This window comes from Schistocerca americana, chromosome 4 (genome assembly GCF_021461395.2).
Source record: "Schistocerca americana isolate TAMUIC-IGC-003095 chromosome 4, iqSchAmer2.1, whole genome shotgun sequence".
Classification (NCBI taxonomy): domain Eukaryota; kingdom Metazoa; phylum Arthropoda; class Insecta; order Orthoptera; family Acrididae; genus Schistocerca; species Schistocerca americana.
The window spans coordinates 801,084,280-801,099,822 of NC_060122.1; the positions used below are offsets into that span (position 1 = coordinate 801,084,280).

Genomic DNA, 15,543 nt, shown 5'->3' on the forward strand with positions numbered 1-15,543 from the left:
GTTTTTGATAAACATTCAAAGTTTGATAAAACAAAAATTCAGATTCAAATATTTGCTTCATGTTATTTACCAACCTGTGTTTATCAGCGATAACAGACATGCGAAACAACTGACAGATGGTTTGTCAAATTTGAGTTAGTGGAATGTTGTTGTAGTTGGGCGTGTTTGGATATTACCGGGAGAATACGAAAGGTTGGTGATGTTCAGTGCCTATAACGTTCCAGTTTGTGACATATTTAGTTCCTTCTTACTTACAGACTTAAACAGTTATTAGAATTTGTCATATTTCCGTAAAAAAGCTGCTTTTACAAAATTATTTCGTGAGAATCCGATGTATATGTAAAATTTGTACGGAATCATGCCGCCTACAATTTTAATTTTGTAGTCTAACAACCTAGAAGTGTGCAGAAGAGGGTGACGCTAAATTAAGAGATATTGCGTGCTTTTTCGTTAGATGAAATGAATCCACGGTCCTCAAGATCTGGCATTCTATTTCTAACATTTAATTTTTTGTTTAGAGATTACCGCCAATATACACAGAATCGCCACACAGGAAGTTTGCCCTCAATGGATATTTTACCTCAAGTGCCCTGAGGTATTCTAAACAATCTTTTGCATATTCTACAGTAAGTATTACATCATTTGCGGAGCCTTTGTCTCTATCCTGTATATTATACAGGGATGATTAACAAGAAGTCTGTTCTTTATTAACTCCCTGATTTTCTTCTATGGGTAGTGAATCTGCATCATTTATGGCAACATACTTTAATGTTTGTGTTAAGCTGACAACTTAATTTTCCACATTTTTCAAAGGTTTCTTTATTGCATTTTAGACACTTCCTGGCTTCAGTAGACACCTCAGATCAACGCCTTCCATGCTATGTGAGCGTAATTTATTGCCAGTTTCTGCTAGCATAGACTTCTTTTAAGTGCCATGTAATTTAGGCCTTGTATTCACTTGCGTTCCTGCTGTAGTTAGATGATGCCTATGGAATGCTTTTATCTGTTACCCACAAATACTGATTGCGTCAACTACACCAATGCAGTTGAGCTGCATACAATTTTAAATTTTAAAAAAACCTACAACTTGATTACGGAGGTCTAGGGAATGCATGTCATATTATTCCATTGCTCGCTCTGCTCTTGGTATGGCATTGCCAATTTTAATGAGATCTGTAACCAGATCCTCAGGTTTTGTGTCGTACTGTTCATTATTATGTTGCTCATAACAGAACAAGACTTTTTACACATAATTATCTTTTTCGTTCAGTAATTCCATTACTGCTCCAATAATCCATAAAAGAAACAAAATACGGGATTAATGAGCACAAGAATCTGGGGCCAATCAGTGAGTGACAGTAAGTCCTGTTTCTATTACCAACTGTGAAGTTCAATTGTTTTTCCTGGAGCTAATTTACTGAGAAGCAGTTACTCTCTTGTAAATTCAGTGGGGCAGGCTCACTATCAAATGTGACATAGCTGCTAATAGTAGGTGCCCAATCATCTGTATTCTTCCAGAGGGAAACTCACATGACAAAGCAAGTAAATTTTCTCAAGATAAATATCTGAGATTTCTCCTACAAATAAATCTACAGCATGTAACAATTGAATGAGCCATGATTGGCGTAAGGCACTTGATTAAAATTACATATAGTGGGCTCAGTTTTCCATTTTTTGCCACTGATTTTTAATGTTATGTTCCTTTAAAATAAGCCAGCATTATTAGATCACCATTTATTATTAATAGATCGGTTTGACAGAGCACTGAAAGACCTTAGTCGAAACAAGGCTCCGGGAGTAGACAACATTCCATTAGAACTACTGACAGCCTTGGGAGAGCCAGTCCTGACAAAACTCTACCATCTCATGAGTAAGATGTACGAGACAGGCGAAATTCCCTCAGACTTCAAGAAGAATATAATAATTCCAATCCCAAAGAAAGCAGGTGTTGACAGATGTGAAAATTACCGAACTATCAGTTTAATAAGTCACAGGTGCATAATACTAACACGAATTCTTTACAGATGAATGGTAAAACTGGTAGAAGCCGACCTCAGGGAAGATCAGTTTGGATTCCGTAGAAATGTTGGAACATGTGAGGCAATACTGACCCTACGACTTATCTTAGAAGAAAGGTTAAGGAAAGGCAAACCTATGTTTCTAGCATTTGTAGACTTAGAGAAAGCTTTTGACAATGTTGACTGGAATACTCTCTTTCAAATTCTGAAGGTGGCAGGGATAAAATACAGGGAGCGAAAGGCTATTTACAATTTGTACAGAAAGCAGATGGCAGTTATAATAGTTGAGGGACATGAAAGGAAAGCAGTGGTTGGGAAGGGTGTGAGACAGGGTTTTAGCCTCTCCCCAATGCTATTCAATCTGTATATTGAGCACACAGTAAAGGAAACGAAAGAAAAGTTTGGAGTAGGTATTAAAATCAATGGAGAAGAAATAAACACTTTGAGGTTCGCCGATGCGATTGTAATTCTGTCAGAGACAGCAAAGGACTTGGAAGAGCAGTTGAACAGAATGGACAGTGTCTTGAAAGGAGGGTATAAGATGAACATCAACAAAAGCAAAATGAGGATAATGGAATGTAATTGAATTAAGTCGGGTGATGCTGCGGGAATTGGATTAGGAAATGAGACACTTAAAGTTGTAAAGGAGTTTTGTTATTTGGGGAGCAAAATAACTGATGATGGTCGAAGTAGAGAGGATATAAAATGTAGACTGGCAATGGCAAGGAAAGCGTTTCTGAAGAAGTGGAATTTGTTAACGTCGAGTATAGATTTAAGAGTGAGGAAGTCATTTATGAAAGTATTTGTATGGAGTGTAGCCATGTATGGAAGTGAAACATGGATGCTAAATAGCTTGGACAAGAAGAGAATAAAAGCTTCCGAAATGTGGTGCTACAGAAGAATGCTGAAAATTAGATGGGTAGATCACATAACTAAGAAGAGGAGTTTGTGCCACAACTTGACTAGAAGGAGGGATCGGTTGGTAGGACATGTTTTGAGGCATCAAGGGATCACCAATTTAGTACTGGAGGGCAGCGTGGATGGAAAAATCGTAGAGGGAGACCAAGAGATGAATACACTAAGCAGATTCAGAAGGATGTAGGCTGCAGTAGGTACTGGGAGATGAAGAGGTTTGCACAAGATAGAGTAGCATGGAGAGCTGCATCAAACTAGTCTCAGGACTGAAGACCACAACAGCAACGGGCAATTCCATGTCAAATCAACAAGTGCTACAACCTGACCCTCTCAGATTTTTTTGAAGCTAAGTATACGTATATTACTCATAAATCATGACAAAAATTTTTTCACATTTTTCTGACAAAAAGTTACCAAGTAATGGACCTTCAAAAATTGAAAAGATGGCAAATTTTTTACTCACAGAACAATGTTGTTTTCTTTACAACTTATGTTCTAATTAAGCTAGAACAATAAAATTTACTTCATTGGAAAGTTCTTTTAAAGAGCTTTTAACGATACCAAACATCATTAGTTTAATATATATACACAAATTGTTTAAAAAAACAATATTGTTGAATTTACCGAATTTTAAAAAACTGTTATTTTTAAAATTCTCAAAAAAATGTATGTGGAAGATACACTTTACATCTACATATTCTGAAACTTTCAACTTGGGATGAGCATGGGATCACTATCATAAGCAATTTTACGTTAAGTGTGGTGCTTTAAAAATTCGTAAAAACTAATGTATTTTAGATATTAAGCCTACTTCCCACCAGCTGTATGTTGTTGTAAAATGTGGAAATTAAACTTATAATTGATAAAAGAACATATGTTTTATGCTTCTGTAATTAATAAATACAAAATGAAAACTTAAAAAAATAAATTTAAAAAAAACACAGAAAGATGAATACCTGAGATCAGACCTAAATTCAGTTAGTGAGTACTATTATTTACAAATAGGCATCCTATTAGTGCACTTCTTCATACTTCGAACTAATCATTCTGTTGCACATCAAAATTTCTGCGCTGGATAACTTATATGTTCGCCCTGTAGCAGTTTGAGGGTTCACAATTGCCACTACTTCCCTACTGCTTATGGAAAGAATGTCTGGATGATTCGGAAATGTAAAAGATGGTTACGGTCCATGTGGATGTAAGAAACTAAATGTGATTTCATCCTTGTCCTGATTTTTTTCAAGTACATAGGTTAACCATCAGTGTCCATTATAATCACAAACAACATATCCTTTTATGTCTTTGAACGGTATTTTATCACTGTCAGAAGCTGTCACCAGTTCAATTTTACTATCATCAGAGTTTGAACACACGTTTGTTATTATTTTGTCCTTGCTAAAAGGAATAAAAGTGTGAAGTTTTTGTGTCCCTACAATTTTGCAGCATTTCTCAAATCTCTTCATAAGTTTCATTTCTCCATTTTTGTGATCTTCTTTAGTAGCATACTTGGAGTTCATTCCTTCTATGTTATCCTTGGCAAACATATAAAGTTGTTTTGGTGTCATTATTTGATCATTGTGTGGCTGTTGCAGACTTGCTCGAGCTGCAAGTCATTTAACAGTTCCATCATCACTAGCCCCCTTCCCATGCGAGGTGGCTGAAAAATGCCATTCAGCTTCAGTTTGGAAATCGTCTTCATGATGGCACAGGTTGATAAAGTTCTTCCTATTTTTATAATGAGCTGCTGCTCCATCAGAGAAATAATATATTTTTCTTGGTTTTCTACCGAATTTAACAGTCAGGAAATCCATCAAGTACGATTGGAACAAATGCACAGCAACAGTGTCATGTGTTAGGCATTCTGATAGGATTACAAGACTTGTGTGCTCGAGTTTGTTCCCATCCTGTTACAAGCAACAATGGGATGAATCGTTGCTTGTATGTTTGTCCAGTGATAGCCTTGAACTTCATCCAGGATGACAAAGGAGTAATTCTCAGAAAAGTCACAGATCACTAAGACCTCTCCTTCTGTAAGTTCATTTCTCAATCTCTTTTGGAAGGTTGATTGTTGACTAGCAACAAATGAATGTCGTGTAAGCAATTTTATCAAAAAAAAAAATCAATAAAGTTGTTAGATGATTTTATGATTGTTTCTAGAGATGTGTGATCAACAGAAACCCATTGCTGATAAGTTATATTATCAATATCATTAGTATTCAACAAATCTTGTAAATATGTCTTAAATGTTTCTGGGCCAGGGCAGAATTTACATTCACCAAAATGACAAGCAGGTAATGACGGACTACATACAACTCTTGCAATGCAGTCTTTGTGAGTTTTTATTGGATTATCTTCATCCTTTGTCATCTGAGGAATGTTAGATCCAATCAGCATGAGTTTGAAGTTTTGATCGAAACTGTGTACCACTACTTCCAGCTAAAACAATTTTTGGGACGTAGGTCTGCAAACTTCGAAAATCCTATGTGGAACTCTAGATGGTTGTCTTTAAAGTTCGCGTAAATTTCTTTCAAATTACTTAAAACTAGCCGTTTTTGTACCTGCAGTTATTCTCCGTTATCTCTCACAAGCACAAAATCTTTTTCCCAGGCATTGCCGTGCTTATCTCATCAGAACAATAAAAGTTTCTAACAAAATCAGCGGTTGTTTGATCAAGAGTCTTGCCAGGTTTTGGGTTTGGTGAAGACAAAATTCCCTTGGGCTTCACCAAATCTTTTACTCTTCAAGCCATTTAATTTGTTATGTTAAATTCATCTTGAAGCTTCTTAACACTCCAGCTTTTAGATAAAATGGTAAAAATTTCCATCTGTTTACTTTGAGATGTACATGTACGAAATTTATCTTTTAGCTGACTGATCATCTCAGATTCTGCATGATCATGTACCTCTTCTTCTTTTTCTTAGGATATTTTGCTTCACACAGTCGTTTCTTCTTAATTGGCGATTCACCAACAGACTGCAAAGAAGCATTCAACCTTTCTAAGGCCCCACTTGCTGCAATGTCTTGTACGTCACTATCACATAAAACCCTGTCACTTTCTTGTTTCACCACAGAATACAGTAGGTCATCATCATCATTTTCTGTGCTAGACGTATCACAAATTTCTACTCGTGCAATTTTTTACGGCAGTTGTCACACACTTTTTTGATTTAAAGTTAAGAAAGGTTTTCTTGCTATCATCCATTGTGAAACAAGCCTTAAGTGTTTCTTGTGGTTAAGTTGAATGCCCCAGCTTTCTATATTCAATACTACACAATATTACTTCTCTATTCTTTCACTTCCTGTAAAAAAATATTTCATTATGTTAATAGTATGCAAACATTAACTGGTTGTAGGCATATAAACTTACAGACTCTTGTGAGGTTTGTACAAAAGTACCTTTAAGCTAGATTCAAAACACATTTCAGAGTTAATCACATAATTTTACTACAGCTGCCTAACAACAAAAGAATGTGTGGGTCACTTTCAACAATAGGTGAAAATTGCTGACAGTATTAACCAGAGATAAAATACTGACTAGTTTGCAGATAGTAACACAGAATAATCCTTTTATATATAATCTTTAAAATGAGAGATAGCTTCCTTTTTTCCTGTGGTTTTACAGCTATTAATAAATAGTTAGCACTAAAGTTTAATAAGCAGTTATTCATTTCAAAAGTACAATTTGTGGACCATGTAACATAATCCAACACTGTAATATTTTCATGTAAAGCAAATTATAGAAAGTCACCTATCTGACTGTGATTTTGGAGAATCATGGTAAACATAAAATTGCGTTTGATAGTGATCCCATGCTCATCACAAGTTGAAAGTTTCAGAATATGTAGATGTAAAGTGTATCTTTCACATATTTTTTTTGAAAATTTTAAAAATACAGTTTTTCAAAATTCGATAAATTCAACAATGTTGTTTTTATAATATATATCAAATGAAAGTGCTGGCAGGTCGACAGACACACAAACAAACACAAACATGATTGTGTGTATGTTTGTGTTTGTGTATGTTTGTGTTTGTGTATGTTTGTGTTTGTTTGTGTTTGTGTTTGTTTGTGTGTGTGTGTTTGTTTGTGTGTCTGTCTGTCAACCTGCCAGCACTTTCATTTGGTAAGTCACATCATCTTTGTTTTTAGATATATTTTTCCTACGTGGAATGTTTCCCTCTATTATAATCATATATATATATATAAAATAGAGGGAAACATTCCACATGGGAAAAATATATCTAAAAACACAGATGATGTGACTTACTGAACGAAAGTGCTGGCAGGTCGATAGACACACAAACGAACACAAACATACACATGAAATTCAAGCTTTCGCAACAAACTGTTGCCTCATCAGGAAAGAGGGAAGGAGAGGGAAAGACGAAAGGATGTGGGTTTTAAGGGAGAGGGTAAGGAGTCCTTCCAATCCCGGGAGCAGAAAGACTTACCTTAGGGGGAAAGAAGGGGTATACACTCGCGCGCGCGCGCGCGCGCGCGCCCACACACACACACACACACACACACACAAGCAGACATTTGTAAAGGCAAATGTCTGCTTGTGTCTGTGTATGTGCGGATGGGTAAAATAAGAACACGAGTTATAAAGAAAACAACATTGTTCCGCGAGTCAAAAATTTTTCAATTTTTGAAAGTCCATTACTTGATAACTTTTTATCAGAAAAATGTGAAAAAATTTAATTGTGGTATTCTTTATGAGTACTATAGGCATACTTAATTTCATTTAAATCCAAGAGGGTAAGGTTGAAAACGATGGTTTCATTTGTTGATCTGACGTGGAATGACCCCGACAGAACATTCATATGTGAACTGAAGATCTTCAAATTTTCGTGCCTGGAGCCCATAAGAGGTTTTCATTTCTAGTACTAGGAGTGAGTTCACGAATAGTTTTATGAAACATTTTTGGAAATACATTAATGTTAATTCGGTTTTACTAATCAGTACAGAGGCCTTTGTATAATTTCACTCAAATATTTGGGTGCAGATGATTTCAAACTCCATCTTCTCATATTGATCCAGATTTTCTGGGAATTCTTTTAATCATTTCGGATTAATCCTGAGGTAATTTAGTATACAAAGTTGAGGGTGGTATCCTTCCTTAGGCAAAAGTGCAGTTAGCTTACCTGTGTCTTCCGTTGGATGCTCCACTTCGTAACTGTGCAATAAATTATCTGAAGTGAACATAACTAATAGCTGTATTTTTGTGGTGAGATTCATACATTTTTCGATTGAGCTAATGTTCTGTCTCTAAAGACCTCGGCCCAACTTAAACTTCTAATGTCACCCCTCTTAATCTGTAGGTGGTTAAAACACTGGACTTACAGTTGAGAGGAGTGAGGTTCAAATTCCAGATCAGCAGTGCAAATTTGTGATTTCTGTTCTTGTACCAAAGAAAATATTGGGATGGTTTCATTTAAATGGACACTCCTGATTTTGCTTTCCACCCTTCCCTTGGGCTAAGTACATAAAGACTTCATTAATGGGACATTATATCCTACTGTTCTTTCCTTCATTTTCATTTTGCACCATCCAAGCTTTATGCACTATATCAAATCCTGTGCCTGCAACACACAGAATTGCCCTCATGTTTCAAAACATTTTAGTATCCAGGAGTGTCTGGTGTGGAAAGATTTGCACTTTTTTTTACCTCTAGTGAAATTAAAAGAAAAGTTGTATCACTTTAATTGATAAAATTTGTCTGTGTGTGGTATATCCTCGAGGTAGCACAAGCACACAAGATTGGCATGCTCCTCTTAATTTTGAGTTGTATAATGACTTAATTCAAAACTGAATAATCCTACCACAGTAAAATTATTTTTACCCATATATTTCTAGGCTTAATTGAAAAATGGAAATATTGCTTGTTTGTGCTTATCTGGTCAGATATGTTAAGCCCTAAAATCATTTACTTTGGTCCAAAAAGGGGTCCAATATTCAGGAACACAATTTTCAATAAATTGACAGCAACCATTAAAAGCTTGGTTTCAGATAAAGCACAGTTTAAACAGGGTTTTGAAAGACTTTTTAATAGTCAACTCTTTCTATTCTATAGATGAATATCTTAACAGGAACTGTTAGACCAGCTTAAGTAAAAATGTGTGTTAGATTTCAATTTTGACAGCACTTGGTCACAACAGTCAAGATTAGGTATTTTATGTATGATACATTTATTAAAAGTACATAACAATGTTTCATTCTGGTAGTGTATTAAATCAGTAAATATTAGCAGTTCCAGTTTACTGTAATTTATTCACATATTTTGACAGCCTCCTGATGTGTTCCACACACATGAGAATGGTCTCATGTTGGGGCTATGGAACGTAAACTGAATCCAATCCAATCTAATCCAAAAAATGTTAAACAGTGTTTTGTACAGGATGCAGAGTGGAATGGATGAGTCATAAAGTGGGGGCAAGAGAGAGTGGTGTATGGAATATGGAGAGAGCTCAGCCTAAGGCCGGAGGTAACAGTTGAATGCCAGTCTAAGAGTTCGATCAGAAATAATAAAGGAATATTTAGGGAATGAGAAAGGTGGCAGTTCCTTTATGCAGTTCCTTTGTGTGGCTGGTGGCTGCTCTTGGTGAGTAAGGCCAGAGGCAGATGGCAGCAGCCATCTGCTTAAAGTCGGAAGTCTGATGTATGAGAGAGTAGAAGCAGAGGACACAAGGCCATCCACTATGTATGATACTAGCACTTGAGTCTGTTCTGTCTGAAGTCTCCAACACAAGAGTGGTGCAAATGCATTCTGCCTGCCAGGACCTTCCAGTGACAACACACGTGACTTGCTTGGCATGTACTCTATTGGTGAACATAGTGTGGGTATGTCAGTTTATGTAGCAGGGGGCTGAAGTTCCTTGCCAGTGGCATTTAGTGGAATGAACTACCCCTTTCCTGAAGGACAGGTTGGTTTGGCATATAGGCACTGGTGCCATTATATTTGGAGAGTACTTCAAGAACTCAATGAAAAATGTAGTTTGAGACAGAATTTGGCATAAAACTGAATATTCCCAGACTCGTTGGCCACCCTGTATGTTCCTAAGTTTATTTTTCTGCTTGATCCACCCTTCAGTAAAAAGTGTTCTTGAAAGTAATATTTTATGCTGCTAAAATAATTGTAGTATTTGTCACCATATTTCTTACATCTGTTGCAGCTATTTATTTTCATACATTCTTAAAGTGTGGTACATGCTTCCTGTCATAGCTACATAATTAAGGATTCACACGAGTCAGCAATAGGTATCATAAGTTATGGATCCACAGGGTGACCCAGGAGTAGTGATAAATATCCAGGGATTTGACAGGAAAAGTCATTTGAAGCAAAAAAATCCAGTAAACATGGACTTTATAATGCTTACCCTAGAAACTTTGAGCATTTCTTTGTCTTTGTTACTGTGAAATACATATCTTCCACTGAGCGAGTTCTTGTTGCTCTTAAGGTATGTGTTTTAGAGCCCTTATTTGCTGGACTGTTTTGTGTGGAGTGATCTTTTGTGTCTTACTCCTGAATACTGTTCATTTGCTCTGGGATATCCTGTATTCAGCTTTTTAGTTCTGTTGTGTGTTGGGATAGTGAACTTAAGGAGGTGGATCTATAATATTTTGATTAGTAGGCCTACATGCCAGACTCTTTGGAGATTACCATTCATAAGAAATTTAGTGGTTGTAAAGTTCTACAACTCTTTTTGTCTGATGATGTGGGGTAGAACCTTCTGTCTTCAGAGATCGTCGTATACAAAATATTCATTGTTACAATAATTGCCTCTTGATTATAAACAGCAGTATTGTCTACACTAGCCAGCAATCATATTATTGCAGACAAAATTATTCCTCATTTGAAAACTACTGAATCAGGATACAGTAATGTGCATAACCTAATTTATATAAGAGTTTGACGAGGCACAGAAAACTGGAAACATGGCTTGCTGGATTGATGAGCTGATGGTAGCTGGTAACATGCAGTGATAATTGTATGTTGTGTGAAATATGTAGCCTGCATGCAGAGTGATCATTAGTGCCAATAAGAAGGTGGAGGTCATATAACTGAGCATTTCTCTGTTCCAAGTACTGTAGTCCCACAACCAATAGTAGAACTGATGTCTATAGATTTGTAAACCACTCAAAATTATGGTCCACTTTCTCTGAATCATGCATATCCAGGAAATCCATGATCATGTGTTTTCTTTTCGTAACAGTGCATTAGAGTTTGTGGGGACAGTGTGTTGTAGGGTCCAGATCACAGGAAGAAATCGAAAAACCAGTATTGTATTCATGTATTAACATTGATACACACAGACGGAAAGGCATAAAGAAATTTTATCTGCTACCCCAAAAGATCTTTTCCAGTTGTCGGCTGTCCAAATGATGTACTTAGTGCACCATGTCATTCATTTTAGGTGATTCATGCCTACACAAAAGATGGTTGGTGACAGAGGACATCTGCTGGAGTACTTTTTCTGTCCACCACAGATATACTGATTGTTCAGTATGTCCACTTCATCACATTTACTACAGCAGTTATCCAGAGCCTCACAGGAGTGTCAGCCATTTGCAGGACTGAGACAGAAATCCTCTGGCTTGCACCTCCCCCACCCCGCCCCCTCCTCCTTTTCCCCAAATTTTTGATGAGTTCATAATAAAAGTTGTTGGAAAACTGTATCTTGAATATTACTAAGGTGCAAGATTCTGACACAAGAGCCTCCTTCATGTTGGAGATGTGGAGGAAAGACGCAATGTTGTGAAGGATATACTGCTTCGCATTCAGTATAAACTTCTCAGTAGTGCTTTTATGTAGACCTCTTTTCATATATTTGAAGGTAGTCTCCATTTCCATATTTGAACAGAATAATAAAAAGATAATTGTTTATGGCTTTGTCCAAATGGTAATTAAGCCGGTAGTGCTTTATGGTCCTTAGTTGAATATTGTTTCAACAACAGGAGCAAATTTGTACATTCTATAATGTAAGAATGAGTATAGATTTCTATGAGTACAGTTTTTACAAATTTCTGTCTTTGTTTGATCATCCGACAATTTGGATTTTTCATCATATTGTCAAACCTGTGGCTTGTGGTATGACGGAATCCCAAGATATGAGTAAAATAGTGGGTTCGCACGTTACAGAGTAAAAAAAATTAATTTAATTTTTCTAATTTTGACACTATTTAATGAACAGCTCAGTTGTGAAGTTGTTTGCTAATCCTTGTAGGAAAATACAATGTTTCTGGGTGCATGAACATGAACATGTTGCATAGTAAAATAAAAAGTTTCTCCTTCATAACACTTCCCACACTGTAAAAGATTTATTGTAGGTCTATACACATTAACCAGTCTGCATCGTAACGTTTTTCTGATCAATACTGTGGCACATTTAACAAATGGGCACTTACAATGTAATTAACCCCAGGTATCATTTTGTCAGCCTCCAGAATTTTTACATTATTGAAGATTACAACTCTATTCTTGCATTAAGATATAATCGTGTCAGAGTCGAATAAATATTCACAATTTTTTTTCCGCTTGACACATAGCTGTAAATAACTATCAAATCCGAGAAGACACAGGTTACTATCACTACTATCATGTCATTCCTCTGTAATTCTTAGTGGTGCCGTCATATGGTGACAGACAAGAGGTTTCACAGGTCTGTGCTGAGAACTTGCCATCATAGTTAAGGAACAATTTGCTGCTAACTTAATTTTATTCATGAAGAACTCAAGATTAATTTTATGGGTAAAAATGTGAAATTAGTAGAATTTCTATCTGACTGGAGGCATAGAGCAGTAGTGTATTGACAAAACCTTTAGCTCAACATTTTATGTTTCTAAAGAAACTTAAACTTTTGTTAGTGAACTAAAGAGCTTTATGCGTTGACTTATGCTCTGGAGGCTGCTAAAACTGTAGCCATTCATAACATCAGAAGCAAGTGTTACAATGTACGCTGCTACACAATTGAAGACCTTGATTCAAGAAGGGGATAGCACCACTTTTTTAATGCTGTATAAGTGAAAAAGCTTCTTTCAGTAAAGGGAGATAATTCATATTTTTCAGACAACTGCTGTGCACAAAATAAAAACTGTGCTTTCATATAGTGTGTTTCTGCTTGTTTAAGGCTGGGGAGATTTGAAAATGTAGACTGATTTCCAGGACCAGGCCATTGCTTGTGCCTTGCAACTGATGTTTTGATTGCATTGATAAGAACATTAGAAAAACAAGGTGAATTAATGTACCAGAAGATTATAAAAACTTGTTAAGAGAACATCATCAATGAAGTTCAGAGTTATTAATGTTGAAGGGTCATGTTTGAAACTGTCAGCTATCTACAGCTGATGTTTCTTGAGGATGTAAAATGAATGCAAAATTCAGTGAATCTAGATATCATATTTTTCTTTATTCAAGCACATCAGATGCCTTGTTGTGTTGTGATCACCAGAGTGCAATGTACTAGGTACTAGGAAGAGTTTGATTTTATAAAATCTGGGCAAAAAGTAACACTAACTGCTGAGCCTACATATAGCAGTAGGCTTCCCGTTAAGAATGCCAAACTCAAGGACACAGTGAAACTTGCTCGGCAAAATGTTTGTAAGAGTGGCATGTGCTGCTATGGATCTCCGATATTGGGATTGGGTCTGTGTTCCAAAAGTGATGATTCTTCCTGTTAGTGACTAACTTGAAAGTCAGAGCCTACAAAGTAAACTTTGACTCTTAATCAATTCATATAAACGATACATGAAATACCATTCCAGATCTTTTAAATTAGTTTTTTGTTCCTCCTGAAAAAATTGTAAAATGAGTTATCCCCTTCTTGCACTGCTGGCTTCAATTGTTTTCAGACCTGGTTCAAAAATTCATCATGGTCACCTATGAACTCGATTTATTCAAAGTATGAAAAGTTCAGCTTGGAATATCAATAATATTGTGAAAAACATAGATTGCTACTCATCATAAAGATGATGCAGACAGGCACAGCAAAGACTGTTACACATTAGTTTTTCAGTCAGAGCCTTCTTTAGAAAAGAAAAGGAAAGAAAAGGAAACAAGCACATTCACACAAGCAAGCAAACTCACACATTAATGACCACCATCTCTGGCTGCTCCAGCAACTGTCACGTTGAACAAAAGCAGCAATCATGAGTGTGATGGAGATAGAAGGGTAGGGATGGGGAGAGAGGAGTCAACCCTGTCTGACAGAGCATGCAGGGACTAGATGGTAGGAGGACAAGGCTGCCAGGTGCAGCTTCGGAGACGGAGGGGGTGGGCAGGTGATAGGAGGGAAACGGAGTGGAACAGGAGAGGAACAGAGAAGGGGGAAAGACTGGTGGGCACACTGGCAGCGAGTGGCAAAAATGAAGGTGAGGGTGAGGGGGACATGAATTGGAAGTAGGTGACAAGACAGAAGGGGTGGAAACTGTTGGATGGAGGATGTGGGGACAGTTGGTTACCGTAGGTTGAGGCCAGGATAATTTCAGGAGCAGAGGCTATGTTGTAAGGATAACGCCCATTTGCGCAGTTCAGAAAAGCTGGTGGCGTAGGGTAGGATCTAGATGGACTGGGTTGTGAAGCAGCCGTTGAAATCAATCATGTTATGTTCAGCTGCATGTTGTGCCACAGTGTGTTCCACTTTGCTCTGGGCCACAGTTTGGTGGGGCCATTCATTCAGGCAAACAGTCAGTTGGTAATCATACCAACATAAAAATCTGTGCAATTGTTGCAGCAGAGCTGGTGTGTGACATGGCTGCTTCCCCAATTGGCTTGGCCTCTGACGGGGTAGGACAGTGCTGTAACAGGACTGGAGTAGAAAGTGCTGGGGATATAACTCCTTCGGCAAGGGGTTGGAATTGGGAGTACATAGGGACGGGTTAGAATATTGTGGAAGTTGTGTGGGTGATGGAACTCCACTGATGAAGGAAGGGAAGGATCTTGGGTAGTATGTCCCTTGTTTCAGGGTATGATGATAGATCATCAAAGTGCTGATTAAGGATGTGGTTCAGATGTCCCAGTAATGGGTGGTACCGGGTGATGAAGGGGGCGCTTCTTTGTAGCTTGTTCTTGGATTGGGGGTGTATGGAGTTAAGGCATGGGAAATCAGTTTGCAGACTAGGTCTAGGGGTTAGTGCTTGAGTGTGAAGGCCTTTGTGAGACTTTCAGCTTTGCAGATAAGCCATCTCCGGATAGCTAGGCTGTGTGGGGGCAGTCTTTTGATGTGGAAGGGTTGGCACCTGTCAAAATGCTGGTGGCACTGTTGACATTAGATTTAATGTGGACACAGGTGTGGATGGAGCCATCAGAGAGGAGGAAGTAGGTGTCCAGGATAATGGCACACACTGGGTTGAGGTGGTCAAGGTGAAGAGCATGGGAGAGAAGGTGTTGAGGTTCTGAAGGAATGTTGATAAGGTGTCTTGGCTGTTAGTCCAGATAATGAGGATATCATCAGTAATCCTGAACCAGACCAGCAGTTTGGGAGACTAGGAAGGTTTCCTCTAGATGGCCCACAAACAGATTGGCATGGGAGGGTGCCATGGGTGTGCCTATGGCTGTGCTGCAAAGGGATACATTACATTCAAAGAAATAACTGTTAAAAAAGTTAGTAAGGTGTA

General features: G+C 37.5%; 1 protein-coding gene across 1 annotated transcript in view; it reads left to right on the forward strand.

The window, feature by feature from the left end:
* Positions 1-123: 123 nt before the first annotated feature.
* LOC124612722 (ras-specific guanine nucleotide-releasing factor RalGPS2) overlaps positions 124-15,543 on the forward strand; it is a 363,977-nt gene continuing 348,557 nt past the window's right edge. Inside the window, exon 1 of the mRNA XM_047141084.1 lies at positions 124-192. The gene's annotated coding sequence lies outside the window, so the exon portion shown is untranslated. The remainder of the gene's footprint in view (positions 193-15,543) is intronic.